Source organism: Pongo abelii, chromosome 1 (assembly GCF_028885655.2).
Source record: "Pongo abelii isolate AG06213 chromosome 1, NHGRI_mPonAbe1-v2.0_pri, whole genome shotgun sequence".
Lineage (NCBI taxonomy): Eukaryota > Metazoa > Chordata > Mammalia > Primates > Hominidae > Pongo > Pongo abelii.
Window position 1 is genome coordinate 59,767,828 of NC_071985.2, and position 20,215 is coordinate 59,788,042.

The window sequence follows — 20,215 nt, forward strand, 5'->3', positions numbered from 1 at the left end:
GGAGGAAAGGGAAATGACAGTGAGAGAAGAGAGAGAGTGAAGAGAGTGAAGAAACAGAGAAAGTGAAAGGAGAGAGTAAAGATACAAAGCGAAGGGAAGGAGGGAAGAGACAGAGGGAAACAGACAGAGAGAGAGAGAGAAATTGTTTCTTTTTCCTTACATGCCCCTTCTCTGAAAGTTGCTAGCAGATGACTCAACTAAGGCCAAGTAAATATAAGCAAGTAGATGTCTTCAAGGTATGTGAATGACTCACTGAATTATTCATTTCTATTTCTATGTTTTGCATTTCAAAGATAAAATTTAAAAGTATTGAATCCATATTCTTCCTATAAAACTTCTGATGAATTCTTTTTTTAGCTCAGGAAGAGAAAAATACACAAAGATAAGACAAACAAAATAAACAAAAATGTTAATTAAAAGAAAAGAGATACCTTAACCTTAGGAATCTAACTTTCCAACTGTGTAGAATTGACAGTGTAATGTGTCTTTAAAATAATAATGTGAAAGAAAAATATAATTTATAAACTGTATAAAATCTAGATCCATATTTTGTGAAGAAAAACAAAATATTTTATGCTTTCAAGGTTAATATAGTCTTTCATGTAGGCTAAAAAGTATCAGCTAAGAGCCAATTACAAAATATGAATCAAGATTGTGCCTTTTTAAAGCCTATTCCCAAGTCACCTCTGATCTTTCCTTTAAGCTTATTTGTATTCTGTGGGTTGTGATGTTGATACTTACAATTTGTGATACATTATAATATCACACTTATATATTTTATTCCCTGCAGCTGCTGATTTTTGCATATGTGGAAAATCAGCAGGGCAAACACATCAGTTTACTTTTAAGAAGTTGTGGATAGAAATAAAAATAAAAAATTCCTTAACCTTTTTTTTCGTATATAAGAAAAAACAATAAAAAGTAGTCAGTAGGAAATTCTCCTGTCAATATTATTCTACTACTGGGACAAATATTAATTTTTTCCTTATAATAATTTATATATTTCTAAATATATTCCAAGTGTGAACATTTTTTCCTGCATAGCTGCATCATGAAAACTTTCTTTTTACTTGATATTTCTGTAAGCTCTTTATTTTTCCATGAATTACATTTCTATAAAAATTGTCAATAAAAATATGTCTGTCAAAATGCATCTTCAAATTTTGTCACATTCATGAGATAGATGTTTCTAGAAATCTGTCAGTAATCTGATATTAGTGGTCGAGATATGGATTTTAGAATTCAAATGTTAAATTTCAAATTCTGACACTGCTCTGACTCTGTGACCTTGAGCCTACTGCTAAGTCTCCCTCTGACTTAATTTCTTTGGTCTAAAATAAGAGTAATGCTGGTAGCAACCTCACAGGGTAATCTCCAGGAATAAATGAGATGACACAAATATAGCACATAGTGCTGTATAGAACACACTGCTGATCTTCAATAAATCTGACCTATTTTTATTTTTAGCTTAGGCCAGGAGTTAGAAAATGACTCAAGGAATTTTCTTGATTTTTAAAGTATAAAAGTTCAAACTACACCTATACTTACATATGGAACAATCACCCATTTTATTGTTAGAAAACTTTAGGGAAAGTTTTCTTTCCCTAAAGAAAGAAAGAGTTAAAACACTTAGAGAGTTAGGGAAAGAGTTAAAACACTTGCATCAAAATTTAAATGTACTTCCTTATTTCAGAAACATGGTAATACATTCCTACAGATCAATTAATAAAAAGAAAACCTTCTCATAGTCTAAAATACAAAAAGCTACAAGTAGTTTTTTTAATTTCTGTCATAGGTTTAAGTGCCATAAGAAAAGAGCATAGAAAGTGCTCTGCCAGGGCCCTTTTAAATCGGAAAGCCAGGAAAGTTTTTCTAGGAGGCAGCATTATGCAGACTTAACCGACAAGAGGAAGGAGATGGGTAGGAAACTATATTATGAGTGGAGAGAAAACAAGTAATACAGCTTGGAGGCATATGTATCATTCTATACATGATCCTAACCCCCTCAAAAAATAGGATGTGTTTGAAACATTCTGTTGCCAGAAAGTTTTAGTATTTCAAGTCGGAGGAATAAAACCCAAAGATATCTGTTATTGCTCAAAGACCAAAAGCACCTCCCCTTGGCCAAGTTGTGATCATTTGGGCATAAAAAGAGAATGATAAAGCTTGGGTTATAGAATATATTGATTCCATAGAAAGTCATGTGAATCTCATAGTGTGAATATATAAAAACATCGATATCATCTATAATATAGAAAATCTAACATGTAACACACACTGAAACATTTGTTATTTCACTTTCAAAGTAGTAGGAATCCGGGAGTGGCTTTATGTGGTAGTGTGGCTCCAGGTCAGTTTGTGATCATCTCAAGGCTCCACTGCAGCCAAAGAATCGGCTACTGAGCTAACACACCCGGATGCTGGCAGGCCTCAGGTCCTCATGGGTCATTACTGAAGGCCTTTCAGGTGCTACTGGATCTTAGCTTTTCCCAATAGAAAGAAAGAGACAGAGAAATTAAGATGGAAGCCACAGTGTTTCCATTTTATTTATTTATTTTAAAAATAGATTTAGAGAGTACAAGAACATTTTTTGTTATATGATTATATTGTGTAGTGGTGAAGTCTGGGCTTTTAGTGTAACCATCACCTAAATAGTGTAAATCATACCACATGGGTAATTTCTCCTCTCTCATCCTTCTCCTACCACCCCCCTCCCCGCCTTTTGGAGTCTCCGATGTCTATTATTCCACTGTGTATGTTCCTGTGCACTCATTCTTTAGCTCCCACCTATAAGTGAAAACGTGGTATTTGACTTTCTGTTTCTAAGTTATTTCACTTAAGATAATGGCCTCCAGTTCCATCCATACTGCTGCAAAAGATATGATTTCCACCTTTATGACTGAGTAGAATTCCATGATATATAAATATACCACCTTGTCTTTATTCATTCATCCATTAATGGGCACTTACGTTGATTCTATGACTTTGCTATTGTGAGTTGCGCTTTGATAAACATATGATCGCAGGTGTCTTTTTTTATATAATGATTCCTTTTTCTTTGGGTAGACACCCAGTAGTGAGATTGCTGGATGGAATGGTAATTCTAATTTTAGTTCTTTGAGAAACTTTCATGCCATTTTCTGTAGAGATTGTCCTAATTGTCAGAGTGTGGTGGCACTGTAATCCCAGTGCTTTGGGAGGCCTAGGGTGGAGGATTGCTTGAGACCAAGAGTTTGAGCTACAGTGATACAGTGAGCTATGATTGCATCATTGCATTCCAGCCTGGGAGACAGAGCAGCACCCTGTCTCAACAAACAAACAAACAAACAAACGACCACAGCAAAAACAGTGCCTTTTACTATAACCTACCCTCGAAAGTTGCTCATCATCACTTCTACTTCTTTATTTTTTTTTGGGGGGGACAAAATCTCATGCTGTCATCCAGGCTGGAGTGCAGTGGCACGATCTTGGCTCACTGCAACCTCCACCTCCTGGGTTCAAGCAATTCTCCTGTCTCAGCCCCCCGAGTAGCTGGGACTACAGGCGCCTGCCACCACACCCGGCTAATTTTTGTATTTTTAGTAGAGATGAAGGTCCATCATATTGGTCAGGCTGGTCTCTAACCCCTGACCTCAGGTGATCCACCCACCTCGGCCTCCCAAAGTGCTGGGATTATGGGCATGAGCCACCGCACCCAGCCTTCTACTTCATTTTAATTGTTACAAAGTAATTACTAAGTCCCAGCCACACTTAACAGAAGAAGAATTTGGGTTCAACTCTGGAAGATAGAAGTAGCAAATAATATGGATATGTTTTTAAAACCTGTGAGTTATTACCTATGTGGCAAGGCAAAAATGGTGTCAAACTGTATTTTTGAAAGATTATGGCTTAACCAAATGTTGTAAATGGAAAAGGTGACTCAACTGACATAATACATTGTGACCTGAGAATGAAAATTTCAGGATTATACTGTTAATCAGAATGAATTATTTACAAAGATTATTTACAAAGATAGGCAAAATTTTTTGACAGTATTAACTGATGAAGTCAATATGAAACAAATGAAAGGCCAATTGACCAGGTAATGTCTGAAAAGCATAGCTAAAATAACACAAGGAGAAAGAACTGGCTTTCATGACAATTATATGTTCATAAAATTGATGAGCTTGAAAAGACTCATTGAAGTAAACATGGAGCTTGACTATAGCAAGCTGGTCTGCTGATTCTTGGAGGTTCAGCTATGCTAGCAAATCTACTTCTTTTCCAGGAATCAATTATTTAGTAACCCAGAACTTAAAGCCTTGATTTGGATGACGAAGTAGTCTTTTCCACTCATGTTTGATAAAGTTAATATAATTCCAGAGATATAGAAATTATTATGGGTTAGTGCACTGCAATTTTTAGAAGGTATGAGAACACATGGAAATAATTAAGAAATTAATTAAATCAGTGATATTATCATTTTATATAAATGTAAGTATTATAATGAGTATCGTTATATTTTGTTTATGCTTTGCCTATGATTGAAGGTGTTTGCAATGTTCTAAAAACAACCATGTTAAGTCTATAAATAACAACTGAAGTTCTGGATGGCTTTTATTTTTAGTCAACAATCTTTTTTTTCAATAAATAGTTTATTTCAAAAAAAATTTTTAATTTTACCATATTTTATCCATAACTACATAAGTATTTATTTATTAACAGGTTGATAATAATACAAAGAAATATAGAATATGTACTTAATAGTAAATACTACCTTCCACAAACCTAAGACTCATACATCAAGAACCCAATGAACACTTTTGATGGAGACAGAATACATACAATAATTAAATAAATAATCTCTTCATTTAAAATGAATATTGTGGTTGAAGCACCAGAAAAGGAGCAATAGAAACCCAAATGAAAAATGAAAAACTTTCTTTGATAATAGTGCTCAAGTTGATTGTTAGGCTCTTTCTCAAACTATCATTTTTACCACCAGGTGACTGAATTATTTTAAGACTATGCTTTACAATAAATAAAAATCACAATAAACCTATAATAATTTATATTGATCTTTAATTTAGTTGGTGTTTTTAGTATTTTCTTGCCATTTTGCCTTTTACTTTCTTCTTACGGCTATAGCCTTAAGCCCTTTCCTATCAAAAAGCTTACAAATGCTAGTGCAAGCCTAAGCTTTCTCAGGAATATTGTGCACTTTTTTCAACTTCATAAATTTATTTGTTTTTCATGTTTCAACTAGATTTAATAGTGCAGATAAAATGAAATAATAAGCACACTCAGATCTTGAAAAGTAATAAAATGATCATATTTTTCTGTAAAGACTATTCTATGATTCAATTTTCTTTCCTTTTACTCTTAATGAGTTCAGTCGTTTGATGTACCCAATGCATAGCTGAACATCCTGGTGCATTTCTAAAAACTGAATAATTTGAAAATAATTATGCATTTATTATAATACAAGTAAACTTCTGACCATTCCTACTAAAAGAGGACTTTCTGAGAAAAATATCTGAATTACAGTAAAGAAAGCTAGAAAAAAATAATGAATTCAATCTGATGATGAATTTAAATTCCCTAAAGGTAAGGATATGGTTACCACTTAACGTCTATTCAGGGCTAAAAGTGTAGTTTGATTATTTGCTTTTTCATTAAGAATCAGCAACAAGTTTTAAGCATTTTATAAATTGAAGTAATGAGTTTAATATATTGAGCAAAATGTGGGGCTCATAGTAATATTAAAAATGTTCATATTTTTAATCATAATCAAAGAAAATGTAGGTTGTAAATCATGATTAAAGATTGTCATTTTCTTGGAGCTAACAAGTTAACTAAACAGAGACTGGGCTGAGGAACTGTCCATTGAATAAATGCTAAACAGGGTAGAGGTTAAATAATAGGTAGGAGACACAGAGCTGTGGAAAACTCCAAGCCTGGCAAAGTGACATTATGATTTTTTATTTATGTTTTCCATGTCTCAGGGGTCCCATTTTGTAGCACAGAGAATTAAGCATACATTAAATATAACGGAAAATTAGGAAAGGATTGGAAGACATAGGAGAATGCTAGCATTTGCTCAGTTTGTGTTGTTCATATAAACTCCCAATTATGTTTCATTGCCTTCATTAAAAATTAGATTCAGTACTCCAGAAGGTCAAGTTAGTGCAGGAATTTAGAATTGCTGTAGTGCTTCTGTCAGAAAACTAAGATGAAAAACTCATATGCAATATTCAAATAATAAGAGAGTTCAGGAAGATGGTCAAGTACAATATCAACTTACAAAATCAATAATGTTTCTTCATAAATGCATTTACCAATTTAAAAATATAGCAGCCACAGATAGCTGGGTCTTACCCCTCGAATTTCTGACTCAGTAGGATTGGGGTGGGGCTGGATAACTTGCATTATTAGCAAGTTTCCAAGTGGTATTGATGTTACTGGTCCAGGGTTCACACTGTGAGAGCCGCTGCGCAACAGAAGTCTGCACATGTGTACCAAGAGACATATATAGGGAAGCTTACAGCAGCATCAGTCATCATTATAAAGTATTGACAACAATTCATTATGTCAATCAACAACAGAAACTATGAATAACTCAGAGTATATTCAGACAATTGAACATTCTATAATGGTATCAAAGAATGAACTACACTTATATACATTAACGTAGCTCATTCTCACTTTGAGCAAAAGAAAAATATCTCAGAAAAATATACAAAACATGTTTTAATGTATAAAATTCAATGTGAAACAAATTAAGTATTATATGATAATAGCTTTATGATTAAACCATAAAGAAAAGGAAGAACATGAATAACCCAATAATAGAGAGAGTAGGTTTCCTCCATAGGGTATGTGGGTAGTGGGGAGATCCAGTCATGGAGAGTATTGTTCTGTTTCTTACGCTTGAGGTGAGTTATTGGATGTTTATGTTATTCTAAGTTGTACAGATACATGATGCATACCTTTTCTATTTAGGGTATGTGTCAGAATAAAAAAATTACAAGATAATGTGAGCCCCACTCCAAAAAAAAAAAAATAGAAAAACCTTAAGTCAAAGCAAAAAAACAAACAAAAAACTATAACGTATGCAGAAAAAAATCCTACCAAAATGCAAAAGAATAAAAATCTAAACCAAAGTAGATAAAAGAAGAATGTTTAAAGACAAAATTTGTCTTCTTTAAAAACATAATTGCACCCAGATTATTTATAAAACCACTGCAATGTCAAGATAAATTTCAGCAAGATGGTTCAAGGAGTAAAAACTTTATGAAAGATTAAACGTCAAAATATCTAAATCAATTTTGTTTAAAAGAGGAGCAGACTCATCCTGCCAGATTTTAAAAAATGCAACTAAACAACAGTTATCAAACTATGATGCTCTAGCCCCAAACAAAGAAATGGAACAGAACAGAGGGTTCAGAAATAGATCCATGTGGATATCATATAGATGAAATGAGACACCAGTGGGGAAACATTGCTTAGTGCGTACTGCTGTAAAAACAGATCCATGACATGGAGAAAAGTGAAGCAGAATAGCTAATTTGCAAGATACACAAAGCAGACTCATATATGGCAAGTAAAAAACATAAAGAAGAAAAGACAAGAAAATATGTTTGTTACCTTCTTGCAGGAAAGCTTTTCTTGGAATCGAGGGTGCAGGGTGGTGCCACAGGAGCCAGGGAATGTGAAGGGCTCTTGGTGGCAGCACCAGGGCCTGGACCGCGAATGATCTTCTGCCACAGCTGCAACACTGGCGGCAAGGACAAGAAACAAACACAAGGCTCTGGTGACCACGGTGGTCCGGTGTTCCGGGCCGCCGTGTCTGCTTTCAGAGCCAAATCAACCACTGGGGCTGGAACTGCCCAGGAGGCCCAAAACAAAAAGCCAGTGTCCAGGCCTCCCTCTCGGCACCACTGCAAGCACCAGGGAGCCCCGAGTCAAGCAAGGCCCCAAAATGTATAGTTTTCATTCTACAAATGATTCTGGTTGTCCTGCAAGTCTGGGTAAATCTATTTGGAAAGTGGTAATTAATAACAAATTAGAGCAAGGAATTATGGGAGTAAGCAATGAAAAGCAAAACAATGAGAAGGGAATGATTTCTGGAAGACTTAATGCCAAAAAATTGCAGGATTTTTACACGACTTTACAAGCATTTTTATTCAAGACTAAGACATTGAAGATGTCACGACCAATGCTCTCTTACAGGGAGGTGACCTTTATTCTGCCTTGGATTGGCTCTGTTTAAACCTTGCAAATGATGCACTGAAAGATTCAGTTAAGAATTTGAAGGACAACAACCTAAAAGTAGGCTGAAATTGCAGTCTCCTATACAAGGCACTATTTCACCTCCATTGCAACCTAAAACCAACCAAACAAACAAAAGAATAAGACCCTAAGATGAAGCCAAAAAAGGAAGAAGGAAATATGGAAGCAAATATGAAAGAGTGGATTTCACAGTACACTGAACAACAAATGAAGAAGAAAAGAATGAGAATTCTAAAAGTTTAGAAGAATAGGAAAAAAAAATTGACCCCAGTGAAAGTTATTTACATCTTGCAGCAAAACTGCTGGATGCAAAGGAGCCAGAAGCTACCTTTAAACTGGAAAAAAAGAAAAAAAAAAAAAAAAAACAACAACAAGCAAGACCAGAAGGAGGCTCAGGAAAAAATAAGGAAATTTCAAAGAGAAATGGAAACTTTAGAAGATGATCCAGTATTTAATCCAGCCATAAAGATTTCACATCAACAAAATGAAAGAAAAAAGCCTCCTGTGGCCATAGAAGGAAAAAGTGTGTTGAACTTTTAAGTTATTTGAAAAATCTGCAGCTGCTACTGAAGAAGAGAAAGATAAAAAGAACCTCATGATGTAAGAAATTTTGACTTTACTGCTCAAGGTTGAACTGGAAAATCTCCCAAACAATTTCTGATTGACTGGTTCAGGAAGACTCTTCCCAAAAGTCCAAATCCTTCCTTTGAAAAAGTTCCAGTAGGTAGATACTGGAAATGTAGGGTTAGGGTAATCAAGTCTGAAGATGCTGTCCTGGTAGGATGCCTACAATCTTAACAAAGGATGGCATGCAAGCTCAGCACCTGGGAGGCACTTTAGTTCTTTATCATTTAGTTAAAGGGCAGTCAGTTCATCAGTGACTTCATCCTACTTCCCAAGATGTTTGGCTGGAGTACAGTGACGAGGAAAAGAAAAGAGAAGAATTAAATAAAATGAAAACCAATAAACCATGTGATCTTTTTATTGCCCAACTTTTGAATACATTGAAACAGCAGCAACAACAACATTCTGAAAATAAGAGAGAAATCTCTAATGATCCTGAGGAATTTTGGGAAAATTTAGTTTCTGATGAGGATTTTTCTGCACTGTCCTTGGTATCAGCAAACGCGGAAGATCTGGAACATGTTAGAAACCTCCTTAGACAGTTGCAAAGCACACCTAAGTATTAGAGACTTCTAAAGGAAAGACAACAGTTTCCTGTATTTAAACATCGGGATGCAAGTGTAGAAACTCTTAAAGGCACTGGGGAGTGGTTGTGGCAGGTAAAACAAGGAGTGATGAAAGTACTCAGGTACCACATTTTCTGTTGGAAGATTTGCTTCTAAATGAGTGGGGAGCAAGTAAATGTAACATTGCCTGTACCCAACCTCAAAGGATCTCAGCAGTGAGTTTAGCCACCAGAGTGTGTGATGAATTGGGCTGTGAAAATGGAACTGGAGGAAGGAATTCTTTGTGTGGATATCAGATCCGGATATTATCTCAAGCTTGTGAATCTACCAGTTTACTCTACTGTGCAACAGGGGTTTTGCCAAGGAAATTTCAAGAAGATGGTCTTTTTACTAATGTGTCTCACGTTATTGTAGATGAGGTTCATAAAAGAAGTGTCCAGTCAGACTTCCTACTAACTATCTTAAAGGAAGTTTTACAAAAAACATTCTGATCTCTACTTGATTCTATGAGTGCCGCTGTGGACAGTGAAAAATTTTCCACGTATTTCACACACCGCCCCACTCTCAGGATTTCAGGAAGAAGTTATCCCGCTGAGGCTTTTCAACATGAAGATATAATAGAAGAAACAGACTTTGTATAGGAAAAAGAGTCAGGATATTGTCAGAAATTTCTGGAGAAGGAAGAAGAAATAACCATTAATGTTACAAGCAAAGCAGGGGGATCAAAAAAAAGTCAAGAATATATTTCAGTTCAGACTAGAGCAAATGCTGATTTAAATCTATTCTACTAAAAGTACAGCAACTTCACTCAGCATGCTATTCTCTACACTTGAATCCTCATAAAATCAACCTGGATTTCATTTTAGAACTTCTTGCATATTTAGATAAAAGTTCCCAATTCAGAAATATTGAAGGAGCAGTATTAATCTTTTTACCAGGCCTTGCTCATATTCAGCAGTTGTATGATCTCCTATCAAATGATAGAAGGTTTTGTTCTGAACGATACAAATGGATAGCTCTGCATTCTATTCTTTCAACCCAAGGTCAAGCTGTAGCACTCACACTTCCTCCTGCAGAAGTCAGAAAGTTTGTTTTAGCAACTAATTTTGCAGAGACGGGTAGTGCTATTCCAGATATTGAGTTTGTAATTGATACTGGAAAAACAGAGGAAAATAAGAGCCATGAAACCAGATAGATGAGTTCTTTGGTTGAGACATTTGTCAGTAAAGCCAGTGCTTTGCAGTGCCAGGGGAGAGCTGGGCAGGTCAGAGATGGCTTCTGCTTCTGGGGGTACACAAGAGAAAAATTTGAAGGCTTTATGGATTATTCTGTTCTTGAAATCTTCCAAGTACCTTTAGAGAAATTATGCCTTCATATTATGAATTGTAATTATGATTCTCCTGAAGATTTCCCTTTCAAAGCCTTAGATCTGCCTCAGCTCCCAGTGATCAGCCGTTCAATGAATTTCCTCCAAAAAACTGGAGCTTGTAAGCTAAATGAGCCTCAGCTGACTCCGTTGGGCCAACACCTTGCAGCTTTACCTGTGTATGTGAAGACTGGCAAGATGCTTATTTTTGGTACAGTATTTGGCTGCCTTGACCCAGTGGCAACACTAGCTGCAGTTATAACAGAGAAGTCTCTCTTTACCACACCAATTGGTCGAAAAGATGATGCAGATCTTGCAAAATCAGCTTTGGCCACGGTGGATTCAGACCACCTGATCATCTACAATGCATATCTAGGATGGAAGAAAGCACTACAGGAAGGAGGTTACCATTCTGAAATCATATGTTGCCAGAGGAATTTTCAAATAATAGAATGTTACTGTTCACCCTAGAGGTAATTCTTAGTATAGCTCACTCTCTCAGAGTCATGGATAACTATAACAGGTTTATTTATTTTGGAAAAAAAGAATACCTAGGATTATACTTGACACACAGTAAGTGTTTAATAAACATTTGTTGAATTAGAACAAAAAAAAGATTTTCTTAAAACAAGATCTCAAAAAAGGAAAATTTGGATTAAAAATACTTATTATTTTACTACATTAAGATCAAGGAGTTCAGCTTAACACAGGATACCAACAAAAAAGTTGACAAGTAATAGATTGTGATAACATCTATCACTTGTTATTTATATTTAAAACAGTTTAAAATAATATGAGATTAAATAATTGATAGAAATATCTATCCTCAAATCAATGAGATGAAATACAAAATCCAATGGGGAAAAAATGGACAAAGTATATGAAGAGGCAGCTCATACATGGAGCACATGAATGTCTGACAATTTCATTGGTAATCATACAAACATAAATGCAAATAATAACCATTTTATACTTGTATGGTTAGCAAAACATGAAGTTTGATTGTATAAATGATTTGGTGAATACGTAGATACTTTGAAACATGTGTATAATGCTGGAAATAGTTTAATCAGAAAAGTCATTATGGAAATAAATATGGAAATATAAAATAAAATTGAATATAAGTATATATTGTGATCTGCAGTTAAAATCCTTATACCCCAGAAATGCTTGCCCAGTTTCATTAGACTCATGTACAGAAACATTCATGGAAGCAACATTTTTGCTAGCATTTAGATAAAGGCAACTTATATGTCTACTTACGGGAAATGGACAGTAAAACGTGGAGGAGGCCTGCATAAAAATATGGAACATTTTGAAACAGGAAAATATGTGCTAATATGCAGCTGAAATCATTTTTGTTTAAATGTTATATTAACAAAGAGTATAAGACTCACAACACAATGCTATTTAACAGAAATAAGCAGGTATGACCACAGAAACAAAAACATTCTTTGGCTTACCTCGATGTAGGTGCACACACATGAGCATGTGCGTGCCTGTGTACACACACGCACACACACACAATTTAACCATAAGGGAAGGTGGTAGAGATTGTAAATGAGAAATAGAAATGATAGTAAAAAAATTAATTTAAATAAAGGAAAGACCTTGCAAAACTGTTGATATGCCATGTACTGTGGGGTATAATAAACTCTCTTACATGTACCTAAATTCAAAACAGAAAGGAAGAAAAAAATGATTTTAAGGAGGAAAAAAAAGGGAAGGAGGAGCCAAGAGAAGGAGGGAAGAGACGAAAGTAAAGAAGCAAACCTGTAAATCTCCCTTCTTTAAAAGACTTTTCCACAATTTATGTCTAAACTTCGAAACTCCTTGTCTCTAGTTTGAGTATCCACTACAAATTTTATGTTTTTAACCTAAAGACTCCACCAAAAAGCTATTAAAACAGATAAACAAATTCAATAAGCTGCAGGATAGAAAATCAACATACAAAAATCAGTACCATTTTTATATGCCAAGAGCAAACAATCTGAAAAAGAAATCACAAAAATAATGTCATTTGCAAAAGCAACAAATAAAATAAATAAAATAAAATATCTAAGAATAACTTAACCAAAAAAGTAGATCTGTACAATGAAAACTATAAAACATTGAGCAAGAAATTGAAGAAGACACAAAAAATGAAGAAATATTCCATGTTCATGATAATCAATAATGTTAAGATGTCCATACTATCCAAAGCAAACTGCAAATGGAATCCAATCCCTATCAAAATACCAGTGACATTCTTCACAGCAATAGAAATATAAAAAACAATCATACAATATATATGAAACCACAAAGGATCCAGAATAGCCAAAGCTATTCTCAGCAAAGTGAACCTAACTAGAAGAATCATATTACCTATTTTCAAATTATACTACAGCTATAGTTACCAAAACAGCATAGTACTGGCATAAAAACATACACACAGGCCAGTGGAACAGAATACAGGATCCAGATGTAAATCCATATATTTGCAGTAAACTAATTTTCAGATGAGGTGCCAAGAACATACACTGGGGAAAGGACAGTCTTTTCGATAAATGATGCTGGAGAAATAGGATATCCATATTCAGAAAATGAAACTAGACCCTTATCTCTCACCATATTAAAAAATCAAATCAAACCGATTAAAGACTTAAATCTAAAACCTATACTTTGAAACTACTAAAAAAATGGGGAAGTTCTCCAGGACATTTGTCTGCAGATTTCTCAAGGGCTATATCAAAAATGCAGGCAACTAAAGCAAAAATGGTCACACAAAGCTTCTGTATGCAAAAGAAACAACATGGTGATGGGCAGCACATAGAATGAGAGAAAATGTTTTTTTAACTATCCACCTTACAAGGTATTAATAACCAGAATATATAAGGAGCTCACACACCTCAATAAGGAAAAAATCTAATAATCTGAATTAAAAATGGGCAAAAGAGTTGAATAAACATTTCTCAAAAGAACACATACAAATGGAAAACAGGAATATGAAAAGATGCCCAACATTACTGATCATCAGAGAAATGCAAATCAAAACTACAATGAGATATCATAAACTCCTGTTAAAATGGCTCTTATGCAAATAACAGGTGATAACAAATGCTGGTGAGGATGTGAAGAAAAGGTAATCCTCATACACTGTTGGTGGGAATGTAAATTAGTACAACTACTATGGAGAACAGTATAGAGGTTCCTCAACAACCTAAAAATGAAGCTACCATATGTTCCAGCAGTCCTACTGCTTGTTAGGTACATATGCAAAAGAAAGGAAATCAGTATATTGAGCAGTTATCTGCACTCCTATTTTTATTGCAGCACTATTCACAATAGCCAAGATTCAGAAGCAATCTCAATGTCCATCAACATATGAATGGATAAGGAAAATGGGGTACATATACACAATGGGGTACTATTCAGTCATAAAACATGATGAAATTCTGTCATTTGAAACAACATGGGTTGAACTGGAGGACATTTTATTATGTGAAATAAGCCCAGCACAGAAAGACACACTTCACATTTTCTCACTAATTTGTTGGAGATAAAACTTAAAATCATTCAACACCTGGAGATAGAAAGTAAAATGATGGTTACCAGACGATGGGAAGGGTAGTGGAGTGGGGGGAGGTGGAAGTGGGATTGGTTTAATGGACACAATAATATAGTTAGACAGAATGAATAAAATCTAGTATTTTGAGAGCACAACAGGATACAGTCAACAACGATTTGTTTATTTTTAAATAAAAGAATATACTTGGAATGTTTGTAATACAAATAAATGATAAATGCTTGAGGTAATGGACACTGTATTTATCCTGATGTGATTATTATGCATTCCATGCATGTATCAAAAAATCTCATGTATCCCATATATGTATACCTACTATGTACCCAAAGAAATAAAAAATATATATAAAGAAAATTTGACGCATTTGCCATATGAGATAAAATGCATTTTGCAAATGTGGAATGAATTTGTCTGAAAACTAAGAAATCCCTGCTGGTCTGAGAAATTACAGAAGAATTGTTTTGAAATGTGTCACATATTATGAAATTGAGCTTGCTGGCTCTGCCTTTTAGAATGATAACACCAAATTATGTAAGTTCTGATGTAGTTAATTTATTTTTGGATACCTCACTGTCATCTTGCTTAGTTTCTGTGTGTTTCTATGGCATGGTTATCTCAAAGGTAAGGCATGCTCCTGGAAGATATGGATGATGTAAAGCTAATGAGTGACACATCACATTTTCATTTACTAGGACGTAGCTGAGACAAAGGGGTGATTTTAAGAGCATTAGTACTGTCTCAACAGGTAGGTGTAAATATTAACAGAAACAATCGGGTTCACAAAGAAATATGAAACTCCTTAGAAAGTGTAAAAATTGATTTAAAAAATATAAGACTTTACATAGATATTATTTATTTAATGTGGTTCAAATTTTATTTTTACCAGCATTTCCATTTGAAATATTTTTTGTTATTGTGGGATTTGATAATCTCTGATTTTCTAAAAATTTCAACCCATAAAAATGACATTTTGCTTGTAATTATATATCTGAGTATCTACATCCTCCCAAGCTTGGTATCATTTGCCCTGTGTTTATTGGCGCAGGCATACTCTATACCTAAGAAGCCTGCCAGGCCGGGCACAGTGGCTCACGCCTGTAATGCCAGCACGTTGGGAGGCCGAGGTGGGTGGATTGCCTGAGCTCAGGAGTTTGAGACCAGCCTGGCCAATACGGCGAAACCCCGTCTCTACTAAAAATATGAAAGTTAGCCAAACGTGGTAGCAGGTGCCTGTAGTCCCAGCTACTGCTACTCTGGAGGCTGAGGAAGGAGAATCACTTGAACCCGGGAGGCAGAGGTTGCAGTGAGCCGAAATTGTGCCACAGAACTCCAGCCTCGGTGACAGAGTGAGACTCCATCTCAAAAAAAGGAAAAAAAAAAAGGCACCTGCCTGCCAGACAGGTGCTAATAAGTTATCAGTTCGGTGCTGATTATGTCATGTGCCTAGGTTTCTTCTACCTTCTATTTCAGTAATTCAAGGCTAAATTCTCATACCCACATTAGTTGTATTTCAGGCCCAAATGAACTTCCTCTGCAGATGCTACCTTGGTAATAGCTGCTGCTGGACCTCTGTGGTGGTTATGCTTACCTGACAGGCCCCACAATAACCCTTCACTCTGCCTAGAAGAAAATGTCTTAAAATTTGAGACTCTTTATAAAACTTGACCAATGTTTATTACATCTCCTCTATTCTACCTTTATTCAACTGATCTACGATTTTAGTTCTAATTTCTGAACTCATAGCTTTGCAACTTTGCCTACAAATTAGAAAGTTGTGCTTAACTGTCCAAGTTTGCTATTGCAGCATTTACTTTGCCTAACACAATGTCTTGGTCAAAGGCTACCACAGTCCATGCTAAGATGTTATAGATTGGGATGTAGGCATGAATGACTTAATTTGCTGCAAAAGGAGCTAAATGAGAAGGATAATACTCGGGAACTGGTATTGATTGTTAAGTTGGAGCACTGCCGTAGGTGGTAAGATATGAAGACTCATAGGCGTTTACTGGACTTGGCAAAATAATAAAGTAATAGTTGCTCTTATAGGGTGCAGCACAATTCTCTGGGTGGGCTTGTACTTACTCAGTTCACCCCCGCTTTCTTGCTTGTAGTTTTCAAGAATAACTGCAGAATATATTGGGAATGCAAGATCCTGAGACAGGTAGAAACTGCTTGAAAAAGCCTGGGCTTTGTTCTTCTCTCCTGTGAGATCAAGTGGAGCTCCCAAGCTTTAGTTCAGTGAGTCAAGCTTCCCTGAACTATATAACCCATGGTGGGCTGCATTTTGGGGTCCTATGCAAGTGGGACACAAGCAGTTAAGACTCTATCCTCCCCAGGCAGTTTTCTTGAGACTTAGGGACCAGCTCACAAACCTTAGGCTTTTCTGGTCCGTTGTTGCCTATTTGTACATAATAAATTCATTTCATATAACTTGTTGCATGTGCATATGTTCCGTCTCACCAGACTCAGACATTGGTAGCCAGGACACTGTGACTCTGCTTCACTTTGGAGATTACTATAGTTAATACGGTGGCAGATAAAATCTACAGATCTATCAAGGAATAGGCAAACCATTGTTGCCAAACATGTTGGCAGTATGCATGTGCTGGTAGTTTGATCCTACTGTTTGATTATATAGAAAGTATTCCCATTCCCACAAACAACAACTTCAGTACTGGAGCAGCTAGGGTAGTAAGCAGCTTGCCCTAAGCAGGATAAAAAGCAGAGGCCACTAATGTGCTCTAGTTACGACAAATTGGGTATCATCTGTCAGGAGTTTGATCTCAGGGATAAAAGGCAAGGGCTCAGCTAGTGGAATTGTTGCATAAGTGTAGACTTAGACAAGAAGAAAGGGTCAGAAAGTGGGTCTAACTAAGAATTTTTAAGTTTCTCTGGTTAATACTATTTATAATTTTAGGGCCTTGAGTGTAGTGTTGGCTAGCAAGTGATATTATACATGGTATAGGTAGAGATATTTATTGCTTTATTCACTTCTGTTTCTCCCTCCCCCTACATTAGTGTTTGGTTTAGAATAATAATTCAATAGATACGTTCTTAATGTAGAACAGATAAACACAGGAGTGGGAGGAAGAGTTCATAGTCTAAAGAATCAGGCAGGTCCTGACACAAGCCCAGTTGTAAAATTGCTAATGATAAATGCTGTCAGTCAGAATAGTCCCATTGTGCATAAGAACACATAAAAATACAGGCTGAAAGACAATAAATCCATGTTTGACATAACTGAATAATTACTGTTTTTGTATTTACAACATAGAGTGCAAAACTATTCAAGTATTCTAAACTACCAATACATAGTTTAAAATATTTACAAGTTACATAACTCTATAGTATGAATAAATGCCATGTGTATTACCTTTTTGCTTGTTGTTTTATGTAAGTATCATCAAGAGAAAACAATTAGAAATCATAATAACCACAGGTCACATGTTTATTAGCATTCAATTAAATTTCAATTACACTGTTAATCTTTTTGTCATATCACCTAAACTCATAGGTGAAAGAATTCGATCTGTAGAAACTGAAAGAATCTCTATTTAGAGTATTTAATGAATTACTTAGCAAGATGTTTTTCTCCTGAAAGAAAATTACTTTTTGAAAGTCTCTCACTTAGATATAGTGATTTTTAAAAAGTCATTTTTGAGAATTAGGAGACAGAGCAAGATGTCCGAATAGAACGCTTCAGTGATTGTTCCCCCACAGGGCCAACAAATTGCACAATTATCCATGCAAGAAAGCACTTCATAAGAACCAAAAAATCAAATTAGCAATCATAGTATTTGGTTTAACATAATGTCAAGGAAAAAGGCATTCAAGAGTGTGGAAAAGAAAGTCTTGCATTGCCTACACCATTATCCTCCAACTCCCATCATTGCTGCTTGAAGAGAGTATCTTTGCTTGAAGAGAGTATCGCTGCTTGGAGAGAGTACTGTGCTTGGAGAGAGTATCTCTGCTTAGAGGAGAGAGAATGAAGTGAATGTAGTACTGTGCATTGGAACTCAGTGCTGCCTTGTCACAGTGGAATACAATACAGGACAGATTTCTGCCAGTGTCTGCAGAGGGAGAATTTAGACAAACCCTGGGTGACAGGAGAATTCTCAGCACCAAGATTAGGAATTTGAGCCCCTGTTGGTTCCACTACCAGCTGACTAAAGTGGCCTGGGACCTAGAATAAATTTGAGAGGCTGTCAGGCCACAAGGACTACAGTCTTTGGGCAAGCTCTGGAGCTTCAGTGGTCTCAGAGGCTGTGGAATTCAAGTGCATGCAGCTCAGTGCAATACCAGCTGTGGTGCACAGGAAATGCATGTATCACTTCTCCCTCAGCTGTAGGCAGTGTAGCTTAGGGAGATACTCCTTGGGGAATGAGAGAGAAAAGTACAGAGGACTTTGTCTTGCAACTTCAATAACAACTCAGCCACAGTAAAATAAAGCACCAAGCAAACTCCTGAAGCCCCCAGTTCTGGGCCTTAGCTTATGAATGGTGTTTCTAGACTTACCCTGGGGCAGAAAGGAATTCATTGCCTTTGAGGGAGAACCCAGTGCTGTCAGGACTCACCACGTGCTGACAAAAGAGCTTTTGGCCCTTGAATAAACTTTAATAGTAACGAGGTAGTATTCACCATGGGCCTTGGGTGAGACCCAGAACTGTGCTAGCTTCAGGTGTCACCCAGCACAGTCCCAGCTATGGCTGCCATGAAAGTGGTCATATCACTTATCCCCCAACTCCAGGTATCCTTGGAGAGACTCCTTAAGATTGGGGGAAAGAGAAGAAATAGAGCACGAGATGTCATCTGATAACCCAAAGAATTTTCCTTTATCTTACCCAAGCCTACCAAGGTGATGCCTCTAGGAATCAGCAAGACAGTGTTTCTATCCTTAGGGCACTTCCCAGTGTTTATATGGCTGCATTGACCACAGGCTTACATCATAACACCCAATTCCTTTGAATATGAAGAAAGCCTTCTCAAGAAGGATGGGTTCAAACAAACCCATACTGTGAACATTGAAATAAATACCTAACTCTTTACTGCTCAGACGTTAACAAAAATCCATAAGCATCAAAAACACAACCTCGCCAAACAAGTTAAATAAGGCCCCAGTTACCAATCTTGCAGTGGCAGATGTATGTGAACTTACAGAGTAAGAATTTAAAATAGCTGTCTTGAAGAAGCTCTATGAACTTCAAGATAACAGAGAGAAGGAATTCAAATTTCTTTCAGAGAAATTTTTTAAAGATTAAAATAATAAAAAAGTCAAACAGAAAAACTAAAAATGAAATATTTAATTGACATTCTGAAAATACATCAGTACCTATCAACAGCAGAATTGATCAAGCAGAGGAAAGAATTAATGAGCTTGAAGACAGTCTATATGAAAATACAGTCAGAGGAGAAAAAAGAAAATATGAATTGAAAAAATAAAGAATGCCAACAAGATCTAGAAAGCCACTTCAAAAGGGCAAATATAAGAGTTATTGGCCATAAAAAGGATGTAGAGACAGAGAAACCATAGTGGAAATTTTATTGAAAGAAATAACAATAGAGAACTTTCCAATTGTGGTGAAAGATATGAATATTGAGGTATAAGAAGGTCATAGAACACCAAGAAGACTAAATCCAAGTAAGAGTAAAAGGCTTATGTTAATCAAAATCTCAAAGCTCAAGGATGAAAGAAAAGATTCTAAAATCAGCAAGCAAAAGAAGCAAACAACATATAAAGGAGCTCCTATATGTCTGGCAGCAGACATCTCAGTGGAAACCTTACAGGCCAGGAGAGAGTGGGATGACATTTCAAAGTGGTGAATG

General features: G+C 35.9%; 1 pseudogene; it reads left to right on the forward strand.

Moving 5' to 3' along the window:
* The first annotated feature begins 7,575 nt into the window (after positions 1 to 7,575).
* LOC100462522 (ATP-dependent RNA helicase DHX29-like) overlaps positions 7,576 to 20,215 on the forward strand; it is a 177,901-nt pseudogene continuing 165,261 nt past the window's right edge.